Below are 12,365 nucleotides of genomic sequence, written 5' to 3'. Positions count from 1 at the left end.
GTGATACGCATTATTGATGTAGTCAATATAAATGTCAGCAAATTCGTTGTAAAAGTGACATCGGGTCAATAGAAAGTCAAATCTATATCAGAAAAGGAAAACTTGTAGGCGTAAAGTGGACACTCAGATCGTTGGAACAGTTTTACGGTTGTATAACATAAAACAATGAGAATAATATGTTTACTGAAAAGATAATTACTTATGATAATTTTTTATCATGACGATATAAAGCTGTAAAGGTCCACAAGAGTTCAGGAGTGAAACTTGTGGTTGGGACTTCCGATCAGAATTATTCTAACTTTACCTGTTGAGTCAGTTCTACTTACTACTGAGAGAACAGTCAGTCCCTTTCCCTTTCACCCCTGAAATCCTATTTATATCTCCTCCAATCGGGACTACAGTTGTTCTGACATTAAGTGACTACCCTAGAGCTGTTATAACTTTTGCTCTGCATATTTGGCAACACTGAACGGAACGGTCGTGGTATAGAGAACACGTATGCGTGCGGATGTGCGGTGGAAGGAAGGTGGACGCGGGCGAAGGCTACTACGGCCGCCACTGACGCCCGCGTGTGGGAATGTTCTGGGAAGAAAGTTGGCGTGCGGTGGTAAGGTAATGAGGCAGTTCCCATCGTGCAGAATAATTGGCTCGGGTGGCTCCTCTACGTCGGTACAAGTCTGTAGGAGCTCGTCAGTTCGTATTTTACTGCTCTTGTATTGTAGATGTACTCCTCTACGTCGGTACAACTCTGTAGGAACTCGTCAGTTCGTATTTTACTGCTCTTGTATTGTAGATGTACTCCTCTACGTCGGTACAACTCTGTAGGAGCTCGTCAGTTCGTATTTTACTGCTCTTGTATTGTAGATGTACTCCTCTACGTCGGTACAACTCTGTAGGAACTCGTCAGTTCGTATTTTACTGCTCTTGTATTGTAGATGTACTCCTCTACGTCGGTACAACTCTGTAGGAGCTCGTCAGTTCGTATTTTACTGCTCTTGTATTGTAGATGTACTCCTCTACGTCGGTACAACTCTGTAGGAACTCGTCAGTTCGTATTTTACTGCTCTTGTATTGTAGATGTACTCCTCTACGTCGGTACAACTCTGTAGGAACTCGTCAGTTCGTATTTTACTGCTCTTGTATTGTAGATGTACTCCTCTACGTCGGTACAACTCTGTAGGAGCTCGTCAGTTCGTATTTTACTGCTCTTGTATTGTAGATGTACTCCTCTACGTCGGTACAACTCTGTAGGAACTCGTCAGTTCGTATTTTACTGCTCTTGTATTGTAGATGTACTGTACTTGACAGTATCTAGGTTTATATAGACTGCTTCTGGATGCGATGTGGCCTTGCTGACATACTATTTCCGCTATAATTCTGGTGAACTACGTCCAACCACAGTTCATCTTGCGTTGCTCAGAAGATTTCAACCGTGAAGAAATAGATATTCAATAGTAATACGTGTTACATGTAGTAAAACACTTTGCTACATGCGGCAAACGTAACAAGTTGCAACGGAGTTTCATACTTCGAGTGCATTGCTTTGATATTTCAGGTGAGATTTGAACGTATTCGATGATTCTCATTTAGGCTCTAAGAAGAATATGTAAACTCTGTATAGATTACAGATTGCTATATGGTGACCCCTTATGTGAGAATAACGTAGACCTATATCAGATGTGTTCTTGAGCCCATCAAAAAAACATTATAGTTCTTAGAAAAATTAAAATGTTAGTGTCTAACTTTGCTAGCAGGCCAGTAGTTGGAATATTTACGCAAACATAAGATTTTATAAATGAGATGACCCAAGAAAGTAGCCAGGAAAGACTTTTGGGGTCCAGATAAGTTTCTTGACTTGTTTCTGTATTGAGAACGATCTTTCAGCAGTAGGCCTACATAGTCAGTAATAATAATAATCGTTTACTAAAAATGTAATTGAAAAAAATAGGGAGGGGGTTCAATTCACCCCTTGGACCCCCTCACTAGCTACGTCCATGAAATTACCACTTAAGTGAAAATCATAAGAGGTAATTTGTGGGACCTCCATGTATTGAACCACTTAGAACTGCTAGGCGCGACTGGTCAGAGGATTAACTGGAGAACAATAAACGTTGAAAGGTCCTCGGCCTTATTTCAAACTGACTGCTATGATGACCTTGCTATACTAGGCGCTTTATAATGTCTCTAGGATCACCCTGTCTTCTGGATCCCTGTCCTTAAGAGCACTCGAGGATCTCCATAGTTCCCTAAAGCGGTTAAAATACCAAGTGGTTAAAAACGTCGAAGTGGTTTACGCATTAGCTTGGCGTCTTAAGATAGGGATTATCGCTTATATAAGAAGTTGGATATTTTATTAATTTCATTTTCAAGCTCGTCTGTATGCAATTCGTGATTGGAGAATTAGACCAAATCTTCCATACCTCTAATAACGTAACTTTGCAATCCTGTTCATTACGGGAGAAGCTCATGTCCCGCTGAATCTCCTGAACCCTCTTGAAGAAGGAGTCTATTACACTGAGGCTCATAAGTCCCGCTGAATCTCATGAACCCTCTTGAAGAAGGAGTCTATTACAATGAGACCCATAAGTCTCGCTGAATGTTCTGAACCCTCTTGAAGAAGGAGTCTATTACAATGAGACCCATAAGTCTCGCTGAATGTTCTGAACCCTCTTGAAGAAGGAGTCTATTACAATGAGGCTCATAAGTCCCGCTGAATCTCCTGAACCCTCTTGAAGGAGTCTATTACAATGAGGCTCATAAGTCCTCCTGAATCTGCTGAACCCTCTTGAAGAATGAGTCTATTACAACGAGGCTCATAAGTCCCGCTGAATCTCCTGAACCCTCTTAAAGAAGGAGTCTATTACAATGAGGCTCATATGTCCCGCTGAATCTCCTGAACCCTCTTGAAGGAGTCTATTACAATGAGGCTCATAAGTCCTCCTGAATCTGCTGAACTCTCTTGAAGAAGGAGCCTATTACAATGACTAGACGCAATGTACAGTAGTTTCCTGGCAGAAAACGTGCTGGTGATAATTTGGTTATTCTTGACGGTCACGGAGCAGAAAACTGGAACAACTGACCCTGGACTACGTCGCAGTCCGCAGTCGTTCTCTGCAATTAACTACCGGTTATGTTAATAGAGGCGGCATCTGAATCTTCTGGAGTCACTGGAAGAAAGTGCTAAGTATAGTGACTAGAGGCAATACAGTATTTTGGCGTCTGCAGGTTTACTGTATCGAGGTGAATAGCCTTGGTGGTCGCGGAGCGGAACAGCGGAACGTGGACTGCGTCGCGGTCGCGCACTGCGGTTACCGGAGACGCTTGTCAGGGCACTGGCACCTTCCAGACATTCTAGATGGAAATGCCAAATACAGTGACGTGAAGTAATGTAGCTTCAATTTTGCGTCATGTGTAGCGACATTGCTTTGGTAGTATCAAAGCGGGGCAGCGATCTTATGGGTTTATTAATCAAAGTGTGTAGTACAGTGGCGAGTGGTGATGTGGTGTTGGTTTTTCGTCTGCGGATTGACTGTCGTCAAGGTGGATAACCTTGGCGGTCACGGAGCGGAACAGCGGAACGTGGACTGAGTCGCGCTCTGCGGCTACCGGAGATGTTTGTCAGGGTCACAACTGAATCACCTGGACTCATTAAAGGAGAGTGGCAACTACAACGATAAGAGGCAATATAGTTGTAGCGTGTCTGGAGATTTACTGTCGAGGTGCATATCCATGGTAGGCAAGGAGGGGAACAGCGGAACGTGGAGTGAACCGCAGTCGCGTTAAGCGGGTACTGTCTGCCCTTGTTAAGGCTGAATCCGACTTAGTCGAGGTTGTATCCGAATCACTTTTATTGATAACATTTTCAATGTTACAAATGTGTTAATAAAGCGTTAAAGTGTTCTGGATTTGATTTGATTGTTCTCGTATTTATTGAGTTGTGGCTGGATGTAGCGGTCTCTACAAAATGCATATTTTCTACCAATGAATAATAAATAAAACCACAAAAACTATTGCATGATTGTAGTTACCTAGAAACGTGCGAATTAAGTGCTCCTTAATCCGGAACTTGTGCGATAATGTCAAAAGAAATCAAATCTTTTAATTGCAGTCAGCAATACACATTGCATTACAAACGTCAATTATTAAATCTAAATTTTTATTCATCCCACATCAAGGCCACATTTAAATATTCAACACTAAAACATTCACACTCCATTCATTTCATGCCAATTACACCCACTTCCAGCGCTGGAGGCAGTTTCCTCATCGCGTGGTGGTCTCCCAGTTGAATGCCAGAAACTCATCAACACTGTAAACAGCCTGCAATGCCAGGCAGAGTTTGATACGAGTTTTTAACACCTTGTGTGTTGGGGCATGTTTAATTGAGTCTGGCAATCTGTTTATAAAATGAACACCTGCCTGCGAAAGTAAATGTTCATAAAATATTGTGCATTCCCTAACGGTACTTATCTCTGCCTCTATCTCGTCCTCTGGTTCAGGTACATTTAGAAAAACAATATAAGGTTGTTTCTAAAATGTAGAGACATTGCAAAGTCAACAGTTGCAAAATTTCGAACATTGTCATGTGCACGACTCTTTGAAGTCCAAATTAGCGATAATGCGAATAGCTTTTTTTTAATTTGAAAACTCATATAAAGAGTTGTTTGCACATGCTCCCCACAATATGATTCGATATGAAAGGTGGGGCCAAATTAAGCCGTAGTACGCCGTAATCAGTACCTGACTCTGGCAGTATTTTACAATGATCTACATAAATTCCTGAGGATAATTGTTTTAATAATAATAATGTTTTTGTATGTATTGATACCTCCCCCACCTGACGAAGAGGAAAGATTCCAATCCTCGAAACGTCGTGTTATACCTTTTATATAACTTTAACGATGGATGGCAACTGTCCGAAATCCTGTTATCTTTCCAAACCTTCCATCGTAAATAACAGACTTTAAACAAAGAGTAAGTAAATATTATACCATTGCCACCAAATGTAGCAGGTTCAAAATAAGACATGACCCGATTGCTATGATACTGTAATAAGTGCAGGAAAATATTACTTAGTATGCTTTGTAAACAGCAAATGCGGTAACAGCTTTTACAGAACAATGCAGAAAGAACCGTGCATAATTCAAGGCGCTGCAATGGCGCACAGTGGCGTTGTTCCAGCGCTCCCAAGCCGACTGTAAATCAACTGTTACACGAGTTTTTCTGGTACAGTGTCGTGGATCATACAAGAGTAAGTTACACGTGCCCATGTATAACTCTTTTTACAAATATGTTTATTCTGCGGTTCACATTCGTTACGCATAAGACCAGTGTAAATTTACCGTTTACCTTTAATTTTGACATTTTGACTCTAAACAAAGTTCTTTATTGGTCCAAGAGAAATCTATGTACCAAGTTTCGAATTCCTAGGACCAAAGAGTTATCATATAACCGGTCAGACAGCAACATGTTCGGCTCTGTCGGCTCCTCCATGAGATAATTCACTAAATAGACGTGTACGTGCAGGTTCCGCAGAGTTCTTCATAGTATTAGTCTATTATGTCTATAGTTAAAACGAATAAACAAGGAATTAACATAGATTCTTATTATTATGGTAAACACAATCGCTTCCATAGCCTCAATTAAGCTATTTCCGGTTTTTACAGAAGTGTTCTGATTGCTTCGATGATTTTGAGGAGTGTCCGATACAATGATCTCTCTGTTCGACAAGACATATTAAAAGATATTTTGTTTGGTTAGAAAACACAAACACAATCAGGAATTCCGATTGAACGTACTCTGGCACGTCGTTTTGACGCGTTGTTTTTAGTTTCAGAAATTCCGGACATATTTGTTATTAACGCACTCGAATTGCTTACGGCGAGTTCTAATGTGAATCAGGATGTCGTCTAAACCACTGTAAAAATCCTTTTGTTCTTTTTTGTAGATTTTCGGATAAACGAAATTCGGATAGAGGAATGTCGGATAAACGAGAGTTTGTGTAAATTACGTTCCCAAATTTATGTGATCACACTTTGAATGCTAACTCTGTATAGAGTTTTACAACAAATGAAATGACAAAAAGGGTGGAATTTTTATAATATTTACGCGTAAGAGTACTATTTCAGCACGCGAGAGTGTGTATTTCCCACGAAATTTCCCCGCCGGTTGGGAAATTCCCGACTACTCCACTACGACGTGACGTACGTGTGTAGTGGCACGCCTGCGCGCTTTTACATGTTCGGTCAGCCGACTCCCGGACTGTGAGGGTGGTGTGGACACAATTACTTTACCCCTGTACCGCCACTCTCACGCCCTCCCCCTCCCCCACCACTATAACAGCGCGTGCAGCGTAAGTACCGATTTTATCACTGACCGTGAATTGATCTCCTAGTGCTACGGACTGCCCGGTCCATCACAGGCATTCATTGTGCACTCGCTCCGTCGGTCACTCACTACAGGCCCGCCCCGCCCTACAGTGATGTGCTGTACACCCGGGCTCGCCCAGCCTGCTGCTGCTCATTGATTATCGAGCACGTCTGGTCAGGGCAGGTGTACGTTTGGGGCTGTCTATTTTTCATATTTGAATACATGATATATTTCCAACAGCACTGTACAGAGATATATCAATGTACAAACTTGGAAATGGGCTGACCACATAACCAGTAGTAGTAATGTGGCCAGTTTTTAGGTAATATACAACAAAAAATACAGAATTATTTTGAACCTAAAAATACAGGTAACAAAAAGGACCGCTCTTCGAAATGTTTTTTTTTTTCATCAAAACTTCATATAAAAAATAGGTACCTATATGCTATTTGCAAACATTAAAAGGTTTTTTTAACATAATATGACTGGTTGTGAACCTTAATGGTGTGAACTTAAAAAAGATACATTAACTGTTTAACCTTATTTAAATATTCCATACCGTGTTGTCAGCACCTAATTTTTTAAACTTTACAAAATATATTTCTTTTGCCTTATATTATTAGGTTAAATACTTGGGTGCAAGGTAATTAAGGAGTGCCTAAAAACGGATCTGTTCACTTTGTTATCTAACATTGCCTGCAGAACAGCTCCTTGTATTATAATAGTATATGAAATTATTTTGTATTGCCACTTCGTTTGCGACAACAAGATAAATCTGGTGAATAAGCTCAGAGGAAAAAATATCCAAATTTTGCCGCCAATAGTGTTGTTCCTGGTTCCGGTTAAATCCCATCGAACCTTTTTAAAAGGTGTAATCCATCAGGGCTTTGTATGTGGCCAGAGGTCTTGGGACGTATGGGTAAAAAGGGAAGTGTTCTTAGACTTCTATACAGAATTTCATAATCGTTGAAGTAGAAATCGAGCAGAATTTGTGCTTTTTAAGGGAGCGTAAATGAAGTCATGAGCGAAATTGCTGAATGATTTGATAATAACGTGGTAGAACTTTTCACCACAGTGATGCCGTACGCAAATCGAGCCAAATTCGAGGCCGATGTATACAATAGGCTGACGTTATCACTGAACACCTGTCACAACACACTGGTGTCAGACTAAATAAAACTTGGCGGGTTTACAGTATTTGACAACGGAATTGCACGTTTATATGCCCACTTCTGCCCAACACGTATTTTGTTGAGAGTTAGATAAAAACGGTTGAATGGAATTATTATTGAAACAGAGCGACTTGGACTTTTTCGGAAATGTATATAAAGAACGTATCATTCAGATCGTGTTTAACTTAGGGAAATGTTATCTTATTTATATGTCTCCTGTTGGTTGGTTGTGCCACTATCTACTTAATGTGGCGTGTGTTGTTTATTTAAATTACATAGAAACATTTATTTATTAAAGGTACAACCATTTTGCAACAATATATAACAAACAATAAATATATTAAATACAACAACAATAACGTGAAACACAATAAGCTCAAGTGGCAGATATTACAATAAAGAAAATCACAATGATGGAGGGGTCTTCATTCACGCGCGATTCAAAACTGAAGAACCCTTCTCTTGAAAGGGATGATACTCATTTCTTCAAAGAAGTCCGATTTAGGGGAACAGTTCATTGTCAAGTTGTTAGAGTCGAGGCAGAGGAGCAAAGTACTCATAGTTTATATCACGTTGACTACGATTAAAGATGTCGCAAAGATGTATGATTTTATGGGATACTTATTTTAAAATTATGTCAGGCTATTCAAAATATGGTGGGTTGCCTGTGAATCTGGAATTTGTATTTTTAAGCACAATTTCAACATTGGTTGGGACTAATAACGCAGAAACTTCAAATGTCGAGGTTTCATGTCGAATTCAATCAGTTTTGCGAATAAAATATAGGGAATCTATGTTATAATTGGGTTGCTAAAAACACCTCGATGCAATCTAACTGTACGCTGGTAATAGTTGTAACCGAATAATCGATTGTTTGTGTGGATTCAACCGATTGAAATTTCCAAGCCTTTCGCGAATTGTTAGTTACCCGACTCCCATCAATCAATCGCGGAGAAGTGAAAACGGGTGTAAATCATTACAATGGTGGGACGCCCGGAAATGTCCGATGATTGCCGAACACCAGCGTATACGATGCAGCTAGCTGCGAGTGTAGCCGTTGTCTGTACCGCCGGACTGTAACCAATTAGCGGTAGCTTGGCTGCTATATTGTAGTAATTACTCTCCTGTAGCTAGCTGTAACTAACCTCTTCTGCAGTCTGCAGTGCCATGCAGTAGTTAGTAACGCCAGCCTCTTGTTTCAGACAAAAGCGAACAGCTGATTCTACCCACCACCTGTGCGCTCCTCGCATTTTTGTTTTAGGTAAGTAAAGACATTTATTTATCATTTCACGATCATCATTTATTTTTTTATTTCGTTAATGTTCTCAGAAGTGGAAGTGGGTTAATAGTTAAAGTTGGTATGAAAAGTTTCATACTTATAAAACAGTTTACAGTAAGTCTTTAATAGGTGGAAGACCGGAGTTGTAACATTCAAAACTAATCATGTAATTATATTCTGCTTTGCCTTACTTAAGAGGCATATAAAGGTAAGAATATTTTTTATTGTCATTTAATGCTTCTCTGCGTTATGGTTTCTGATGAAAATGCACTAATAATAAATATGAATTTAATTGAATTTTTAATATTGTTTTATTACCTAGATGTATTCAAAATATGATGTACTTTAAACCGCACAATTCTTACGGACTATATCCGCCTATACAGTTTGCTGCTTTCTAATAATGTGGAGATAAAGTAAAATAATATAATCTAACTGATACGAATTCAATTTGAAATAAAATTCTATATATAACTTAAGGTATTTAATACATATAAAAACTTGTGTGTATTATCCAGGACCCAATACTTCCGAAAATGTTCAGAATTCTGAAAGTTGATCTTAGTGTAGCTTTCATATTACAAAGCGTTGTTGTAAGTTAACTTTGTTGTTGTAAGGGGCAATACAAAAAAGGATTACCAACCCTTGTCGCCTTAAACCGTAACAGTCGTGTAATCTCCCCAGTGTGTATGGATCAGATTTAATAACTCCTTTTAAATTCGTATAATTTTATGACATACAATCTTCATCACAAAATAAAAAAAGTAGTTAAAGTACGATGCACTAACGACGTTTTGCGTGATTGCCTCATATTTGTAAAACTAATTATGCTAATGTAGGTAATATAAAACCAACAATTTATTTGTGTAATCTTTTTTAAATATTCCCTCTTCGGGCATACAGACAATGAATGTAACAGGATGTTTTCAGTATTTGCAGAATTCGCATACACTACTGTATCATCGTAACTGTAGAAAACGTCACATGCTCTCTATATTTACGGTTATGTGTTTTACCTCGTTCCCCCCTCTTATTATTCCTAAATATTTCCGCGCGTGGGGAGGAATTCGATTGAATTTTAATAGAGCGGCCAAGACGTTTGATCCAATAATAGAAACGCAGTATCGCCAAGTATACATTTACAAACTGTTGGGTTTACGCATTCCTGGCATTCCACGATGTTTTCGTAATGGTATATAAAACGGAAAAACATTGTTCATTCCATTTCACACATGTTTATTTCTTATAAAATTATGTATACAAAAACGTTGTATTTCGTGTTTTTGAATGAAATGTGTATTACGAAGGTTGTATTTAACGAATACAGGTTACTTATATAGGTTGTCTCTGTCGGTCAATCTGTCGGTTCTAGAACTTGACACCTGGTATTCTCAAGGTCCAATGAGGAAGGACTCCAGTGAGTATGCAATAAAAAGGTCTAAGAGCAGCAAAGTTGCCCTTGGAAAGGCGTCGTATATTCTTTGCCACGATGGTTACCATAAATGGACATATATGGAATATGTATGTATACGTATAAAAGAGTGTAATTTCAATAAACATTGAATCAGTCACAAAATGTACTTACTCCGCCGGGACTCGAACCCGGAACTCTCACTTAGCGGGGGAGCAAGTACATTTTGTGATTCAATGTTTGTTGAAATTAAATTAGGCTATTCCCATTCATAAAAACATTTACGGGTATTGTCGTTTTGTCTTTCGATCGTATGTTGGTTTGGTTATTTAATCACATATGTAACAGGCACGTGCAAATACAAAATAATTGAGTCGTAAAAAGTAAGGGCTCTGTGTGGTGTAGTGGTAGCGCACTCACCCGGCATGTATGTATATATAAGTATGTAAGTGTATATGTGTGTATGACTAGGGTAAAAGGGAGGCAAAGTTGCCCTTACAGTTGGCCCTGTAAAGACTTCGTTCAGTAAGGGCCTTCAATAATCCATTTTATCAGTTTAATTGAGTCCAAATAGTCCCAAAATGCATAACTGTAATCCTAAATTTAAAAGAAAAATCCAATTTAAAGCCCCCCAGACGAGAGCGTTTATTTATTAGGGCTGGGAATATTCCATATGGACCCTCTCACCCCAGAATCTTCCCGGTACATAATGTAGATTCACGTCAAAATCTACCACCACAACCAGAATTGAATAACTTGATTGACACAGATGAGTTGACGTTACGCAGGATGAGGAAATGTCGCCACCGACATCAATCAGTCAATAGCGCTGAAGAGACTACTACGCCCACGAGGTCGTCCCCCATTACGCAATTTTCCTCCCCCTTATCTCTCCAAACACATTAAGTGAGTCTCCCTGCCCAAGATAATTGTCGTAGTGAAGGCCGTCAGTGTACCGTTTCTATTATTTCCTCTTCCGCGTCGTCGCCTAGTACTTTAGGTTTGTTTGTGTCTAAACCACAATAGCCTACAAGTAACAATCGTGGTAAATTAAGTGTCATAAATGGTGATTTGTTTAGTGGGTTTAAAATTTGGTACTTAAAGTGAAATTGTTATTTTGAAGTCACCATTCTCTTCGGAAACACTGCTTCTCTTCAAATTTGTTCGAACTTCAAAAGCGTTTTAATCACGTAGATCGAATGGTAAACTGAAATTATCACGCAGAATCAATGCGAAATTTAATATACACACATAGAAACAATGTTAAATTGAAATTACATTACTGAGCATGAATATCAAATACAATTATATCACACAGATTAAATCCTCAATATACACGACATGAAGTGAATAATACCAACTGAAATTATATCACGTCGTATGAAATGCTCAATCATAGTAATCATTATAATTGTCCTGCCATTGATTTATTCAAACAAATAATTTGTTTATTCGTTTCGATCGGACGCTATTTTTGTAACGCTAATGTGTTTGTTTGCATCAATTAGGCAAATTCCCAAGCTGAGATCCGAAAATAACGGGACTTTCAGTAAATATTCTTGGTTTTCTTTGTCTTGTGGTGAAATTGGTGATGGTGACTCAGGGAAGAGGGACTTGGTTCTATTTTGATTTGTTCGAATATAGTTGTTTATTATAAGAATTTCAGGACTGTCTCAGATTGCTGTTAATTGTTTACAATTTCCTCATCTACATCTCTCTTGACAGTTAGATGTGGCTCTGAAACGACAGCAAGGCCTTCCACTTAAAAAGAATTAAGATGCCTTAAAAACTGTTTGTTTTAAAATTTGGAACATGTTTTTTAAGTGTTTGTGCTCTTTAGCGTATCAAATCTGAATTCATGCAACTAAATGTTGTAGTAGACAGTCAACTGAAACAATGCCATATAGTTAAATATACATACATTTGTTTAATACAATAGTTAAGAAATCGTCAAAAGAAACTGAAAATACATAACTTTGTCTTGTTTATTTTATTATTTGTGTATCGATTAGCAATATGAAAAATTAATATATTAATAATTATGTTTGTATATTTATATATTATTAGCATTAATAATTATTAAATTCTTAGTTAAATGTAATTTTAAACTCCATTAAAACATTATAATAAGTTG

General features: G+C 38.5%; 1 protein-coding gene across 1 annotated transcript in view; it reads left to right on the top strand.

Moving 5' to 3' along the window:
• The window catches only part of LOC124366920 (tyrosine-protein kinase CSK-like), a 102,081-nt gene that overhangs the window by 48,510 nt on the left and 41,206 nt on the right, over positions 1-12,365 (top strand). Inside the window, 1 exon segment of the mRNA XM_046823523.1 lies at positions 8,744-8,802. The gene's annotated coding sequence lies outside the window, so the exon portion shown is untranslated.

Source organism: Homalodisca vitripennis, chromosome 7, assembly GCF_021130785.1.
Source record: "Homalodisca vitripennis isolate AUS2020 chromosome 7, UT_GWSS_2.1, whole genome shotgun sequence".
In the NCBI taxonomy this organism is placed as follows: Eukaryota; Metazoa; Arthropoda; class Insecta; order Hemiptera; family Cicadellidae; genus Homalodisca; species Homalodisca vitripennis.
The sequence above is the reverse complement of the archived record's forward strand: the minus strand, read 5'-3'. Positions and strand labels throughout refer to the sequence as shown.